The sequence below is a fragment of the Oryx dammah genome, unplaced genomic scaffold (assembly GCF_014754425.2).
Source record: "Oryx dammah isolate SB20612 unplaced genomic scaffold, SCBI_Odam_1.1 HiC_scaffold_8, whole genome shotgun sequence".
In the NCBI taxonomy this organism is placed as follows: Eukaryota; Metazoa; Chordata; class Mammalia; order Artiodactyla; family Bovidae; genus Oryx; species Oryx dammah.
This window is the reverse complement of record NW_024070192.1, coordinates 59995458-60012862: the sequence shown is the minus strand read 5'-3', so window position 1 is coordinate 60012862 and position 17405 is coordinate 59995458.

The window sequence follows — 17405 nt, the reverse complement described above, 5'->3', positions numbered from 1 at the left end:
TTGGCTATCATAAACAGTGAGGCAATGAATATTGGGGTGGATATATCCTTTCAGACCATTTTTATCTCTGGGGATATGCCTAGTAGTGGGGTTGTAGTGTCATATGGTATCTTTATTTTTAGTTATTTTTTTTAACTTCCATGCTGTTATTGGTGGTTATACTGATTCACACTCCCACCAAGAGTGTATGAGAATTCCCTTCTCTTCACATCCCCTCCAACATTTATTATTTGAAGACTTTTTGAAGATGGTCATTTTGACTGGTGTTGAGAGGATATCTCACTGTAGTTTTGATTTGCATTTCTCTAGTAATTAGTGATGTTGAACCTTTTTTCACTTGCTTTTTGGCCATCTGCATGTATTCTTTGGAGAAATGTCTGTTTATGAACTGTTTTTGTACATTATTTGATTGAATTGTTTGCATTGATGATGGTAAGCCATTTATAAATGTTAGTGGAGGTGATTGAATTCCAGCTGAGCTACTTCAAATCCTAAAAGATGATGCTATTAAAGTGCTGCATCCAATATGCCAGCAAAGTTGGAAAACTCAGCAGTGGCCACAGGACTGGAAATGGTCAGGGTTCACCCCAATCCCAAAGAAGGGCGATGCCAAAGAATATTCAAAGTATGGCACAACTGTACTCCTTTCACATGTTAGCAAGGTAATGCTCAAAATCCTCCGAGGTAGGCTTCAACAGTACATGAACTGAGAACTTCCATATGCAGAAGCTGAATTTAGAAAAAAACAGAAGGACCAGAAATCCAATTGCCAACATCCTTTGGATCATCAAAAAACCAAGAGTTCCAAAAAAATATCTACTTCGGTTTCTTTGACTATGCTAAAGCCTTTGTCTGTGTGGATCACAACAAACTGTGGAAAATTCTTAAGGAGATGGGAATACCAGACCAGCTTATCTGCCTCCTGAGAAACCTGTATGCAGGTCAGGAAATATCAAAACCTGATATGTAACAATGGACTTATTCAAAATTGGGAAAGGAGTATGTCAAGGCTGTATATTTTCATCCTGCTTATTTAACTTATATGCAGAGTGCATCATGAGAAATGTGCTATATGAAGCACAAACTTGAATCAAGTTTGCTGGGAGAAATATACATAACCTCAGATACGCAGATGACACCACCCTTATGGCAGAAAGTGAAGAGAAACTGAAGAGCCTATTGATGAAGGTAAAAGAGAAGAGTGAAAAATCTGGCTTAAAACCCTAATTGAAAACTTAAGACCATGATATCCAGTCCCATCACTTCATGGCAAATAGATGGGGAAACAATAGAAACAGGGACAGACTATATTTTCTTGGGCTACAAAATTGCTGTCTACCATCACTGAAGTAATGAAATTAAAAGATGCTGGCTCCTTGGATGAAAAGCTGTAACAAACCTACACAGCATAATAAGAAGCAAAGTCATATCTTTGCCTACCAAGGTCCATATAATCAAAGCTACGATTTTTCCAGTAGTCACGTATGGGTGTGAGAGCTGGACCATAAAGAAAGCTGAATGACAAAGAATTGATGCTTTTGAACTGTGGTGTTGGAGAAGACTCTTGAGAGTCACTTGGACTGCAAGGAAATCAAACCTGACAATCTTAAAGGAAATCAACCTTGAATATTCATTGGAAGGACTGATACTGAAGCTGAAGCTCTAATACTTTGGGCAACTGATGGGAAGAGCTGATTCACTGGAAAAGACACCTCTGCTAGGAACGATTGAGGGCAGGAGGAGAAGGGGACAACAGAGGATGGGATGGTTTAATGGCATCACTGACCCAATGGACATGAGTTTGAGCAAGCTCTGGGAGATGGTGAAAGACAGGGAAGCCTGGTGTGCTGGAGTCCATGGGGTTGCAAAGACTGAGCAATTCAACTGAACTGAAAGTTGGAGACAAATCCCTTGTTGGACATATCATTTGTAAACATATTCTTCCATTTTGTAGGTGGTCTTTTCATTTTGTTTTTTGCTTCCTATGCTGTACAAAAGTTTTTGAATTTAAGCAGGCCCATTTGGTTATTTCTATTACCATTATATTGGGAGACAGATGAAAAAAGATATCGCTGCAGTTTATGTCAGAGAATATCCTGCCTATATTGTCCTCTAGGACTTTTAAAGTATCTATAATCCATTTTGAGATTATTTTTCTGTATGGTGTTAAAGAATGATGTGATTTCACTTTTTACATGTAACTGTACATTTTTTCCAGCACAATTTCCTGAAGAGACTATTGTTCCAACCTTGTGTAGTCTTACCTCATTTGTTGTAGATGTGCATGGAATTGTTTCTGGGCTTTCTATCCTATTCCATTAACATATATTTCTATTTTTGTGCTAGTACCTTACTGTTTTGATGACTGTAGCTTTGTTACTGTTGTTCTTGTTGTGTCCAACTCTTTGTGACCCCGGGGACTATAGCACACTAGGCTCGTGTGTCCTCCACTGTCTTATGGGATTTGTTCAAATTCATGTCAGTTGAGTCAGTGATGCTATCTAACCATCTCATCCTCTGCCACACCCTTCTCCTATTGCCTTCAATCTTTCCCAGCATTGAGTCTTTTCCAATGAGTTTATTCTTTTCATAAGGGGCCAACGTATTGGAGCTTCAGATTCATCATCAGTCCTTCCAATGAATATTCATTGTTGATTTCCTTTAGGATTGACTGGTTTGATCTCCTTGCGGTCCAAGGGACTCTCAAGAGTCTTCTCCAGGACCATAATTTGAAATCATCAATGCTTCAAGGCTCAGCTTTCTTTATGATCCAACTCTGACATCTGTCCATGACTACAGGAAAAACATAGCTTTGACTCTATGGATCATTGTTGGCAAAGTGATGTCTCTGCTTTTTAATATGCTAAATTTGTCATAATTTTCCTTCTGAGGAGCAAGTGTCTTTTAACTTCATGGCTGCAGTCACTATCCCCAGTGATTTTGGAGCCCATGAAAATAAAATCTGTCACTTCTTTCACTTCCCCCCTTCTATTTGCCATGAAGTGATGAGATCAGATGCCATGATCTTAGTTTTCTTAATGTTGAGTTTCAAGCCAGCTTTTTCATTTTCTTCTTTCACCCTCATCAAGAAACTCTTCTGTTCCTCTTCACTTTCTGCCAGTAGAGTGGTATCATCTGCATATCTGAGGTTGTTGATATTTCACCTGGCAACCCTGATTTCAGCTTGTGATTCATCTATCCCAGTATTTTCTTAATGTATTCTGCATATAAGTTAAATAAGTAGATTTGTATTATAGTCTGAAGTTAGGGAACCTGATTCTTCCAGTCCATTTTTCTTTCTCAAGATTTCTTTGGCTAATCAGATTGTTTTCTGACTTCACACAAATTTTAAGATTTTTCTGTTCTAGCCTTCTGAACGGAGAGGGTGATGGCATCCCACTCCAGTACTCTTACCTGGAAAATCCCATGGACAGAGGAGCCTGGTGGGCTGCCGTTTATGGGGTCACACAGAGTCGGACACGACTGAAGTGGCTTTCTGAAAAGTAGCAGCAGCAGCTTTCTGAAAAGTGCCATTAGTAATTTGACAGAGATTGCCCTGAGTCTGTAAATTGTCCTGAGTAGTACAGTCATTGTGACAATATTGATTCTTTTAACCCATGAACATGGCATATGTTCCCATCTGTTTGTGTTCTCTTCCATTCCTTTCATCAGTCTTATAGTTATCAGAGTACAGGTCTTTTGTACCCTTAGGTACTAGAGGTTTTTACTACTAGGTATTTTATTCTTATTGATGTGATGTTAAATCAAATTGTTTCTTGAATTTCTCTTTTTGATCTTTCATTGTTACTGTATAAAAATGCAAGATATTCCTGCGTATTAATTTTGTAACTTTACCAAAGTCATTGATGAACTCTGGTAGTTATCTGGTAGCATCTTTAAGATCCTCTATGTATAGTATAGTATAATGTCATCTGCAAACAGTGAAATTTTAGCTGTTTCTTTTCCTATTTGGTTTCTGTTTACTTCTTTTTTCATCTCTAATTGCCATAGCTATGACTTCCAGCATCCTTTCAACAGAGGATGAGATGGTTAGATAGCATCACTGACTCAATGGACATGAGTTTGAGTAAACTCTGGGAGTTGGTGATGGACAGGGAGGCCTGGTGTGCTGCAGTCCATGGGGTTTCAAAGAGTTGGACATGACTGAGCGATTGAACTGAACTGAACTGAACTGAACTGAGGATTTCCAAAACCAGATTGAATAAATATGACAGGAGTGGACTTTCTTGTCTTGTTCCTTTCTGATCTTTGAGGAAATACTTTCAGCATTTCATTGAGTATGTGATGTTAGCAGTAGGTTTGTTGTAGATGGCCTTCATTATGTTGAGGTATGCTCCCTCTATGCCACTTTTTTTTTTTTTTAATCATGAATTCGTGCTGAATTTTGCCAAAATCTTTTTCTGCATATTTTGAGATGATCATATGGTTTTTATTCTTCAATTTGTTATTATAGTGTGTCACACTGACTGATTTACAGATATTTAAAAATCTATCCATCACTGGGATGAATTCCACTTGATTGTTTTAATACAGTGTTGGATTTGGATTACTAGGAACCTGTTGAGGCTTTTTGCATCAATGACAGTGGCCTGTAATTTTCCGTTTTTCTGATTTCTTTCATACCAGGTGGCCTCATAGAATGAGTTTGGAAGGTTTCCTTCCTCTGAAATTTTTTTGAGCAGTTTCAGAAAGAGAGATACTGAATTTTCTCTAAATGTTTGATAGAATTTGCCTGTTGAACTATTTGGTCCTGGACTTTTGTTTGTGGGGAGTTTTTTAATCACAGTTTGAACTTCAGGGCTTGTAATTTTTATGTTCATATTTCTATTTCTTCCTGGTTCAGACTTCAGAGACTGTATTTTTCTAAGAAATTGTCTATTTCTCCCAGTTGTCCAATTTATTGGCTCTTGGTAGTCTGTTATTATCCATTGTACATCTATATTGCCATTTATAACTTCCTTTTTCATTTCTGTTTTTATTAATTTGAGTCCTCTCCATATTTTTATTAATCTGGTTAAAGGTTTATCAATTTTGTATATCTTTTCAAAGAATCATCTTTTAGTTTCATTGATCTTTGCAACTGTTTTGTCTCTGTATCATGTATCTTCTGATCTTTGTGATTTCTTCCTTTTAACTACCTTTGGATTTTGTTTGTTCTCCTTCCCCTAGTTGTTTCAGATGTAAGGTTAGGTTGTCTATTTTAGATTTTCCTTATTTCTTGAGATAAGATTGTATTCCTATAAACTTCCACTTAGAATTGTTTTTGCAGCCTCCCATAGGATTTGGAATAGTGTGCTTTTGATTTCATCTGTCTCTAGGTTTTTTTTTTTTTTTTAATATCCTCTGATTTCTTCAGCAATCCATTGATTATTTAGTAGCCTATTGTTTAAGTACCACATATTTGTGTTTTTATAGTTTTTTTCCCCTTGTACTTTATTTCTAAAATGTTGCTGTGATTGGAAAAGATGCTTGATATGATTTCAATTTTATTAAACTTACCAAGGCTTGCCTATTCACCCAACATGTGATCAATCGTGGAATGATCCATTTGTTCTTTACCAGAATATTTATTCTGCTGTTTTTGGATGGATATCAGTTAAAACTATCTGTTATAATGTGAAATTGAAGGCCTGTGTTTTCTTATTATTTTTCTTTCTCAATGATCTGCTCATTGATGAAAGTGAGGTGTTAGAATTCCTCACTATTATTGTGTTCCTGTTGAATTCTTTCTTTATTTGTATTTGTGTTAGTATTAGCCTTACAGTTTCAAGGGCTCCTATATGGGTGCATATATATATATACAATTGTAACATCTTCTTCTTTGACTGATCCTTTGATTATTATATAGGGTATTTCTTTGTTTCTATTAGCAGTCTTTATTTTATTTTATTTTTTGAGATTTTATTTTATTTTATTTTACTTTACTTTACAATACTGGTTTTGTCATACATCAACATGAATCCGCCACGGGTGTACACATGTCCCCAATCCTGAAGCCCATTTCCACCTCCCTCCCCATACCATCTCTCTGGGTCATCCCAGTGCACCAGCCCCAAGCATCCTGTATCCTGCATTGAACCTAGACTGGCAATTTGTTTCTTATATGATATTATACATGTTTCAATGCCATCCTTCCAAATCATCCCACCCTCTCCCTCTCCCACAGAGTCCAAAAGACTGTTCTATACATCTGTGTCTCTTTTGCTGTTTCTCATACAGGGTTATCATTACCATCTTTCTAAATTCCATATATATATGTGTTAGTATACTGTATTGGCCACCTCATGCTAAGAGTTGACTCTTTGGAAAAGACTCTGATGCTGGGAGGGATTGGGGGCAGGAAGAGAAGGGGACGACAGAGGATGAGATGGCTGGATGGCATCACTGACTCAATGGACGTGAGTCTGAGTGAACTCCGGGAGTTAGTGATGGACAGGGAGACCTGGAGTGCTGTGATTCATGGGGTCACAAAGAGTCGGACATGACTGAGCGACTGAACTGAACTGATACTGTATTGGTGTTTTTCTTTCTTGCTTACTTCACTCTGTATAACTAGCTCCAGTTTCATCCACCTTATTAGAACTGATCCAAATGTATTATTTTTAATGGCTGAGTAATACTCCATTGTGTATATGTACCACGGCTTTTTTATTCATTCATCTTCTGATGGACATCTAAGTTGCTTCCATGTCCTGGCTATTATAAACAGTGCTGCAATGAACATTGGGGTACATGTGTCTCTTTCAATTCTGGTTTCCTTGGTGTGTATGCCCAGCAGTGGGAATGCTGGGTCATAAGGCAGTTCTATTTCCAGTTTTTCAAGGAATCTCCACACTGTTCTCCACAGTGGCTATACTAGTTTGCATTCCCACCAACAATGTAAGAGGGTTCCCTTTTCTCCACACCCTCTCCAGCATTTATTGCTTGCAGACTTTTGGATTGCAGACATTCTGACTGGCATGAAGTGGTACCTCACTGTGGTTTTGATTTGCATTTCTCTGATAATGAGTGATGTTGAGCATCTTTTCAGGCACTGTCACCTCAGGATATGTAAAAAGCCCAGATGATGCAAAATAATGAACCGGGTCCACAATAAACATCAATACCTTACAAAATGCACATACAGACCTATGATTATAACCAAAAACTGTCTTTTAGAAAGTGGAGCTATTAGCCAAGAGCCCTTCTCTTCATCCTTCCTCCTCCAGCATTTCAGTGACTATCTGACTGGATCTGGCTCCAAGAATTGGATTGATGTACACAATCCCAGAAGACACAGACCTTCCTAAAAACGAAAAAAGAAAAAAAAAAGGAAGAAAAAGAAAAGAAAGAAAGGGGAAAAAAAAGCATTTATTAAGGGGTTATTTTAGTACCTCTATTTTTAATATACTTTAGGGATTAAGACTTTCTTATTCTTTAATATACAGCAATATTAACTAAAATGCACAAACAGAACAATGCCTAGACAAACTGAACTTGTCTGAAGACCAATGGGCACAGAGCCCTGCTCTCTGCACTGTCTTCCCTGTCCCCTCTGCCCATTCCCACCACCCAGTGAACAGTCAGCCTACTCTACAAGGCTATTCCACTCCCCAAATACAAACATTCCTATGAATTAGCAGAAAAAATACTTAAAGAGTGTTTCATTCTCTACTTTCAAAATAGCTTTTACACATCTAGAAAGGCTAGATGATTCACATTAGAATTTAAGCTTGTCCACTATACATACACATAGTAGCACTTAATACACTGCACAAAAAGGCTCATCTCAGCAGGAACACTCTAGCCTAGAACGCTTCCCCTCTGTCATCTCTTTCAACCCAGACTAATAAGAACCTATAACACTTAGATGGCATTTAGCAATTTCACTTCCACCAACTATGAATTTTAACATCAAGAGTACACAAAGTATTTATTGGTTATTTTTGTCACCTAGAAAGACTACATGTTGTAAATGTGGACATTTGTTCCTTATGTAAACTATATACACTGCTAAGTAAAACAAAATCCAGAGACAAATACAACACAATGGTTAATCTTGTCTAACTACAAACATACCGGTATAACCCCCTTTACAGTTTCTTCCTGAACAATTACAAATAAAATGATACATACTGTTCAGAGAGGTAGTTTGACCATTTTGATCATTCCATTTCCAAAAAAAAATATTCATATGAATTTTAGGAAAAGGATATATCTACAAAATATATTATCTCACTACCTCTACTTTTAACATAGTTTGTGTACTTCTAAATTGGGCTGGAAGAAGCACAAGCTGGAATCAAGATTGCCAGGACAAATATCAATAACCTCAGATATGCAGATGACACTACCCTTATGACAGAAAGTGAAGAGGAACTAAACAGCCTCTTGATGAAAGTGAAAGAGGAGAGTGAAAAAGTTGGCTTAAAGCTCAACATTCAGTAAACAATCATGGCACCTGGTCCCATCATTTCATGGGAAATAGATGGGGAAACAGTGGAAACAGTGTCAGACTTCATTTTGGGGGGCTCCAAAATCACTGTAGATGGTGATCCCAGCCTTGAAATTAAAAGACTCTTACTCCTTGGAAGAAAAGTTGTGACCAACCTAGATAGCATATTCAAAAGCAGAGACATTTATTTTGCCAACAAAGGTCGGTCTAGTTAAGGATATGGTTTTTCCAGTGGTCATGTATGGATGTGAGAGTTGGACTGTGAAGAAAGCTGAGCATCAAAGAATTGATGTTTTTGAACTGTGGTGTTGGAGAAGACTCTTGTGAGTCCCTTGGACTGCAAGGAGATCCAACCAGTCCATTCTGAAGGAGATCGGCCCTGGGATTTCTTTGGAAGGAATGACGCTGAAGCTGAAACACCAGTACTTTGGCCACCTCATGCGAGGAGTTGACTCACTGGAAAAAAGTCTGATGCTGGGAGGGATTGGAGGCAGGAGGAGAAGGGACGACAGAGGATGAGATGCCTGGATGGCATCACTGACTCGAAGGACATGAGTCTGAGTGAACTCCGGGAGTTGGTGATGGACAGGGAGGCCTGGAATGCTGCGATCATGGGGTCACAAAGAGTCAGAGATGACTGAGCGACTGAACTGAACTGAACTGAAACATCTAGAACGGAGAAGGCAATGGCACTCCACTCCAGTACTCTTGCCCAGAAAATCCCATGGATGGAGGAGCCTGGTGGGCTGCAGTCGATGGTGTCACTAAAGAGTCAGACACAACTGGGTGATTCACTTTCACTTTTGACTTTTCATGCATTGGAGAAGGAAATGGCAATCCACTCCAGTGTTCTTGCCTGGAGAATCCCAGGGACGGGGAAGCCTGGTGGGGTGCCATCTATGGGGTCGCACAGAGTTGGACACAACTGAAGCGACTTAGCAGCAGCAGTAGCAAACATCTAGAAAGTCTGTGCGTGTGTGCTTGGTTGCTCAGTCATGTCCGACTCTTTGCAACCCCATGTACTTTATCCCACCAGACTCCTCTGTCCATGGGGATCCTCCAGGAAAGAATAATGGAGTGGGTCACCATGCCCTTCTTCAGGAGATCTTCCAAACCCAGTTCAGTTCAGTTCAGTTCAGTTCAGTTCAGTTGCTTAGTCATGTCCTGCTTTTTGCAACCTCATGGTCTGCAAGACACCAGGCCTCCCTGTCCATCACCAACTCTTGAAATTTATTCAGACTCATGTCCACTGAGGGAGTGATGCCATCCAACCATCTCATCCTCTGTTGTCTCCTTCTCCTCCCACCTTCAATCTTTCCCAGCATCAGGGTCTTTTCAAAAGAGTCAGTTCTTCACATCAGGTGGCCAAACTATTGGACTTTCAGCTTCAACAGTAGACCTTCCAATGAATATTCAGGACTGATTTCCTTTTGGATGGACTGGTTGGATCTCCTTGCAGTCCAAGGGACTCTCAAGAGTATTCTCCAACATACAGTTCAAAAGCATCAATGCTTATGTGCTCAGCTTTCTTTATAGTCCAACTGTCACATCCATACATGATTACTGGAAAAACCATTGCACTGACCAGATGGACTTTTGTTGGCAAAGTAATGTCTCTGCTTTTTAATATGCTTTCTAAGTTGGTCATAACTTTTCTTCCAAGGAACAAGTGTCTTTTACTTTCATAGCTGAAGTCACCATCTACAGTGATTTTGGAGCCCCCCAAAATGAAACCTGTCACTCTTTTCACTGCTTTACCATCTATTTGCCATGAAGTGATGGGACCAGATGCCATTGTCTTTGCTTTCTGAATGTTGAGTTTTAAACCAACTTTTACACTCTCCTCTTTCACTTTCAAGAGGCTTTTTAGTTCTTCACTTTCTGCCATAAGACTGGTGCCATCTGCATATCTGAGGTTATTGATATTTCTCCTGGTAATCTTGATTCCAGCTTGTGCTTCATCCAGACTAGCGTTTCTCATGATGTACTCTGCAGATAAGTTAAATAAGCAGGGTGACAATATACTGCCTTGATGTATTCCTTTCCAGATTTGAAACCACTCTGTTGTTCCATGTCCAGTTCTAACTGTTGCTTCTTGACCTGAGTACAGATTTCTCAGGATGCAGCTAAGGTGGTCTGGTATTACCATCTTTTGAGGAATTTTTCACAGTTTGTTTTTATCCTCTCACTCAAAGGCTTTGGAATAGTCAATAAAGCAGAAGTAGAATTTTTTTTAGAACTCTTTTGCTTCTTTGACGATCCAACAGATGTTGACAATTTGATCTCTGGTTCCTCTGCCTTTTCTAAAACCAGCTTGAACATCTGGAAGTTCACAGTATATGTATTGTTGAAGCCTGGCTTGGAAAATTTTGAGCATTACTTAGCTAATGTGTGAAATGAGTGCAATTGTGAGGTAGTTTGAGCATTCTTTGGCATTGCCTGTCTTTGAGATTGGAATAAATACTGACATTTTCCAGTCCCATGGCCACTGCTCAGTTTTCCAAATTTGCTGGCATATTGAATGAAGCACTTTCACAGCATCATCTTTTTAAGATTTTAAGTAGCTCAACTGGAATTCCATTACCTCCACTAACTTTGTAGTGATGCTTCCTAAGGCCCACTTGACTTTGCATCCCAGGAAGTCTGGCTCTAGGTGAGGGATCACACCATTGTGATTATCTGGGTCATGAATATCTTTTTTTAATCGTTCTTCTGTCTATTCTTGCTACCTTCCCCTTCTTAATAACTTCTGCTTCTGTTGTCCATACCATTTCTTTCCTTTATTGTGTCCATCTTTGCATGAAAAGTCTCCTTGGAATCTCGAATTTTCTTGAGGAGATCTCTAATCTTTCTCATTCTATTGTTTCTCTTTATTTCTTTGCATTGATCACTTAAGAAGGTTTTCTTCTCTCTCCTTGCTATTCTTTGGAACTCTGCATTAAAAATGTTACATCTTTCCTTTTCTCATTTGCCTTTCACTTCTCTTCTTTTCATAGCTATTTGTAAGGCCTCCTCAGACAATCTTTTTGACATTTTGCATTTCTTTTTCTTGAGAATGGTCTTGATCACTGCCTTATGTACAGTGTCATGAACCTTTGTCCATGGTCCTTCAGTCACTCTGCCTGTCAGATCTAATCCCTTGAATCTATTTGTCGTTTCCACTGTATAATCTTAATGGATTTGATTTTGGTCATACCTGAATGGTCTAGTGGTTTTCCCCACTTTCTTCAATTTAAGTCTGTATTTGTCAATAAAGAGTTCATGATCTGAGCCACAGTCAGCTCCTAGTCTTATTTTTGTTGACTGTATAGAGCTTATCCACTTTTGGCTGCAAAGAAAATAATCAATCTGATTTCAGTATTGGATATCTGGTGATGTCCATGTGTAGAATCTTCTCTTGTGTTCTTGGAAGAGGGTGTTTGTTGTGACTAGTGTGTTATATGGTTCATTTGCCTTTTTTAATCTAGATTGAAAATCTGGAAGTTCTCAGTTCATGTGTTGTTGTAGCCTAGCTTGGAGAATTTTGAGCATTACTTTGCTAGCGTGTGAGATGAATGTAATTGTATGGCATTTTGAACATTCTTTGGCATTGCCCTTCTTGGGATGAAAACTGAACTTTTCCAGTCCTGTGGTCACTGCTGAGTTTTTCAAATTTGCTGGCATATTGACTGCATCACTTTCACAGCATTATCTTTTAGGATTTAAAATAGCTCAGCTGGAATTTCATCACCTCTACCTGCTTTGTTTGTAGTAGTGTTTCCTAAGGCCCACTTGACTATGCACTCCAAGATGTCTGGCTGTAAGTGAATGACCACATAGTCATGGTTATCTGGGTCATTAAGATCATTTTTCTATAATTATTCTGTGTATTCTTACCCTTCTTCTTAATATCTTCTTCTTCTTTTAGGTCCATAATGTTTCTGTTATTTTTCGTGACAATCTTTGCATGAAATATTCCCTTGGTATTTGCAATTTTCTTGAAGTGTCTTTAGTCTTTCCCATTCTATTGTTTTTCTGTATTTCTTGGCATTGATCACTTAAGAAGGCTTTTTTATCTCTCCTTGATATTTTTTTGGAACTCTGCACTCAGATAGATATATCTTTCCTTTTTTCCTTTGCCTTTCGCTTATACACAGCAAAATGAAATGCACATAATATAAAAACAAATGATTTCATCTGAAAATATCCAGGTATAAACACACTGGCACATTGTCTTTTGCAATTATTTCCCTCCCGCCTCCTCCAAACCACCTAACAAGTATAGACAACAGTTCACAGATGTGGCTTAACATTTAACATTTCTAAAGACAGTAATTCCAATGAATTTGAGCAAAAAAAAAAAAAAAAAAAGGTACACAGTGATATTTCCCACCTTTATATCTTTATATTTACCATATGTTGGGCACTTCTGAACATCTAGATGGACGAGGCATTTCAAATAATGACTTAATTTGTCCACTATATACAGAGTCTTCTTGAATAAACTGTCAAATATAACAACTATAATCTGAAAATGCCTGCAAAATATGAGCATTCTAGCTGAAGACCCTTCCCTTCTCTCCCTCTCCTCCAACCCAGAAGGCTATAGTGCTCAAATTTTCAGAAGACAATCTTTTCTAGAAAATTTAATGTACAAATTTTATTATTTTCTAACTCTACTTTTGTCATACACTGGCAACCTCTTTAACATCTAGAAAGACTAGATGTTAAATGTTGTAAAGGACTCAGTTGTCCATTTTACACACTATAGACACAGCAAAATGGAACAAAATGCATGAACAGAAAAAAGACAATGGTTAATATTTCCTCACTATGAACATACTGGCACAGAGGTCTGCATTTCCTTCTCCTTCCCCTAATCTTGAACCAGTGCACAAAACACAATCTGTACTGTTCCAAGAGATGGTTTGGGTAACCCCACCCCACCCCAACAACGTATGAATGTTAACGAAAAGGTATTTACAAAAATGTATTTTTATTACCTCTACTTTTTATATATATCAGGCACTTAAGACCGTAGTAGTTCAGATGGTAAAGAATCTGTCTGCAGTGCAGGAATACAAGGTTCAATTTCTTGGTCAGGAAGATCCCCTGGAGAATTGAATTGCTACTCACTTCAGTATTCTTGCCCAGAGTATCCCATGGATAGAGGAGCCTGGAAAGCTACATGGGGTCACAGAGTTGGACAGGACTGAGTGACTAATACACACACACACATATTTCAAAAAATTACTTGTCAACTACACATACAGTAGTGATGAATAAAATACACACAAAACGATGGCTATATGGAAATGTCTTCCAAGCATGACCAATGCTGCATAGAACTTTCTATTCTTCCTCCTCAAGATCTTCCATTCCACGTCCTCTAACCCACTGAACAAACATGGAATTTGGTGACTCTGGATATTTGCTCTGGTGACCAAACAGCTCCATTTCAAAAAGTCATTTCCAGAAGACATTTCTTTTTTATAGCTTAAAAACCAAGGGTGGGGGGAGCATTTACAAGATATATATTTCTAACTCTATAATGTGTTGGCAATCATTTTTCATTTAGGAGGCCTAGATATAGTGAAAGTTTTCTTTTGAAATGTTATGGAAAAGTTGAGAGCAGCTTTTTCATATTATATACACAAGCATTCTATCAGCAGCCAGTAAATCTTTCCAAAGGGCTGTGGACACCTCCTATTGGCCACATGGGGCATCTTATTATGCCATTTCTATCTTCTAATATCAAGGTCTTAGTAGAATGATGACCTGCTGGCCTGCTGACATTCCACCTGTCATTGACTGCAGCTCTGTTCACCTTCTGGGCCCATTAAGACCTCTCTCCACTGATATCCAGACAAGGTGAGGTCTCGTCCAACTGGGACAGAGTGGTCACACCTGGTCACTGATCCTGATCTTCACAGCTCCAAGGACTAGGAGTGGACCAGCTGGTGTCTGCACACTTTCCTGGGTCCTGCAGGCTCTAACAGATCTCTGTGGTATTTGAGTGTCTGCCATTATCTTCGTGCCCACACACCCAATTCTCAAGTGGACAACATCCTCAGTGGCCAGGGGGAAGTTTTGCCTAAGCCCAAGCCCTGCAACATTTGGGTGAAGAACTCTAGCTGTCTGCAGGATCCTGGCTCAGAGGGGGTCTGCTGCCATTAGGTCATGGTGGTGGGGATAGCAGAGGAGAGGTTCCTGACTACTTCAAAATGTGTTTCTCACAAGCTGGCCGCCCTGGTGAGGACTCTGCAAAACACAACTCAAGACTGTCCTAGGGACCCCATGCCCCCAGTCTACCCACAGGCCAGAGGCCAGAGGGCCTGGAGGACTCCAGGGTAGAAGGCCACAATCCACTACTGGCCATGTTCTCTACTGGAGCTCCATATGGTAGTTCTATTCCTAGCTTTTAAAGGAATCTCCATATTGTTTTCCATAGTGGTTGTATCAGTTTACATTCCCACCAACAGTGCAAGAGTATTTCCTTTTCTTCACATCCCATCAGTTCAGTTCAGTTCAGTCGCTCAGTCGTGTCCAACTCTTTGCTACCCCATGAACTGCAGCACATGAGGTCTCTCTGTCCATCACCAACTCCCGGAGTTCACCCAAACCCATGTCCATTGAGTCGGTGATGCCATCCAACCATTTCATCCTCTGTTGTCCCCTTCTACTCCTGCTCTCAATCTTTCCCAGCATCAAGGTCTTTTCAAATGAGTCAATTCTTTGCATCATGTGGCCAAAGTATTGGAGTTTCAGCTTCAACATCAATTCTTCCAAAGAACATGCAGGACTGATCTCCTTTAGAATGGCCAGGTTGGATCTCCTTGCAGTCCAAGGGACTCTCAAGAGTCTTCTCCAACACCACAATTCAAAAGCATCAATTCTTCGCTACTCGGCTTTCTTTATAGTCCAACTCTGACATCCATACATGATCACTGGAAAAACCATAGCCTTGACTAGACAGATCTTTGTTGACAAATTAATGTCTCTGCTTTTTAATATGCTGTCTAGGTTGGTCATAACTTTCCTTCCAAGGAGTATGCATCTTTTAATTTCATGGCTGCAATTACTATCTGCAGTGATTTTGGAGCCCAGAAAAATAAAGTCAGCCACTGTTTCCATTGTTTTCCCATCTATTTGCCATAAGGTGATGGGACTGGATGCCATGATCTTAGTTTTCACATCTCATAGCCAGTGGGAATTTGCTGTGTGACACAGGGAACACAATCCAGTGCTCTGTGGTAATCTAGAGGGGTAGGACGGGGTGGGAGATGGGAGGGAGACTTAAGTGGGAGAGAACATATGTGTATCTGTGGCTGATTCATGCTGATGTTAAACCAGCACATTATTGTAAAGCAAATATTTTGCTATATATATATATATATATAAAAGAGAGAGAGAGAGAGAGAGACATACACACACACAAGAGATGCAGATTTTATCTCTGGGTCCAGAAGATCTTCTGGAGAAGGAAATGGCAACCCACTCTAGTATTCTTTCCTGGAGAATCCCATGGACAGAGGAGCCTGGCAGCCTACTGTCCATAGGATCACAAAGAGTCAGAACTGGCTGAAGCGACTTGCTATGGAGTCGGTATAGGGCTTTTGTTTGATGTATTTAATTCACCTCCATTTAAGGTAATTATTGGTATGTATGTCCATATTACCATTTTCTTAATTGTTTTGGCTTTGTTTATGCCGATATTTTGTGTACGTGTCTTGTGTTTCCTGCCTAGAGAAGTTCCTTTAGCATTTTTTGTAAAGCTGGTTTGGTGATGCTGAATTCTCCTAACTCTTGGCTGATCTGTAAAGTTTTTAATTTCTCTATTAAATCTGAATGAGAGCCTTGTTGGTTAGAATATTCTTGGTTGCAGATTCCTCCCTTTCATCACTTTAAATAAGTCATGTTATTCCTGTCTCCCTTGCATTTTTTCTGTTGAAAAATCAGCTGATAACTTTATGGGTGTTCTCTTGTATGTTGTTTTTCATTTTGTTTTTAATATTTTATCTTTGTTTTTAATTTTTGTCAATTTGATTACTATGTGCTTTGATGTGTTCCTCCTTGGGTTTTTCCTGCCTGGGAATCTCTGTGCTTCTTGGACTTGGTTGTATTTTCTTTCCCGTATTAGGAATACATTCACCTGTTATGTCTTCACATACTTTCTAAGATCCTTATTCTCTCTCTTCTCCTTCTGGGACTCATATAATGTGAATTCTGGTTCATTTAATGTTTTCCCAGAGGTATCTTAGAGTATCTTTCTTTTCTTTTCATTCGTTTTTCTATATTCTGTTTCATGGCACTAATTTCTACCATTCTGTCTTCCAGGTCACTTATCCACTTTTCTGCCCCATTTATTCCATTATTGATTTCCTCTAGTGTATTATTTAGGCTTCCCAGGTGGTACTAGTGGTAAAGAACCTGCCTGCCAGTGCAGGAGACTAAAAGACTTGGGTTTTATCCCTGCATTGGGAAGATCCCCTGGAGGAGGGTGTGGCAACCCACACTGGTATTCTTGCCTGGAGAATCCCATGGAGAAAGGAGTCTGGCGGGCTACAGTCCATAGGGTTTCAGAGTCAGACACAACTGAAGTGACTTAGTAGGCAAGCATACAGTGTATTAGTCATCTATATTTGTTTATTCTTTACTTCTTCTAGGTCTTTCTTAAGCATTTCTTTATTTCTCCCATCCTGTGGAAGTCCTGTAATCAAATTCCACTAGACTTCAAAATCAGATTCCCTGGGGATTTCTGGTCCCTTTGCGAGAGCCCCACACTGGGAAGCCTAACATGGAGTGCAGAACCTTTACAACATTGGAAGAACTTCTTTTGTATTATCGTTCTCCAATTTGTGATTCACTCACCTAGCCAGTATGATATTTGGTTTATGATAGTACCCCTTGACCATCTTATTTGGGCTTCTCTCTTGTCTTTGGACATGGGGTATAATTTTTCAGTGTGTTT